Genomic DNA, 263 nt, shown 5'->3' with positions numbered 1-263 from the left:
ATGCTGGTATATTAATTTGCATGTGCTGGTATATTAATTTATATATGGTTGTTTATTAATTTCCATAATGTTGAAATATTAATTTGCATAATGCGGGTGTGTAAATAATAACGATATTGATAAAATTAATATTATTTTCCATAATGTTGATATATTAATTTGCATAATGCGGGTGTGTAAATAATAATGAGAATATAGGGTATCGCTGAGCCTCCTATCTAAGTAGTTCTGAAAAGAACTGTTTTTGTTGAGAATGTCTCAAC

The sequence above is a fragment of the Anneissia japonica genome, unplaced genomic scaffold (assembly GCF_011630105.1).
Source record: "Anneissia japonica isolate Jap-2015-1 unplaced genomic scaffold, ASM1163010v1 scaffold1587_len1432017_cov164, whole genome shotgun sequence".
Lineage (NCBI taxonomy): Eukaryota > Metazoa > Echinodermata > Crinoidea > Comatulida > Comatulidae > Anneissia > Anneissia japonica.
The sequence above is the reverse complement of the archived record's forward strand: the minus strand, read 5'-3'. Positions refer to the sequence as shown.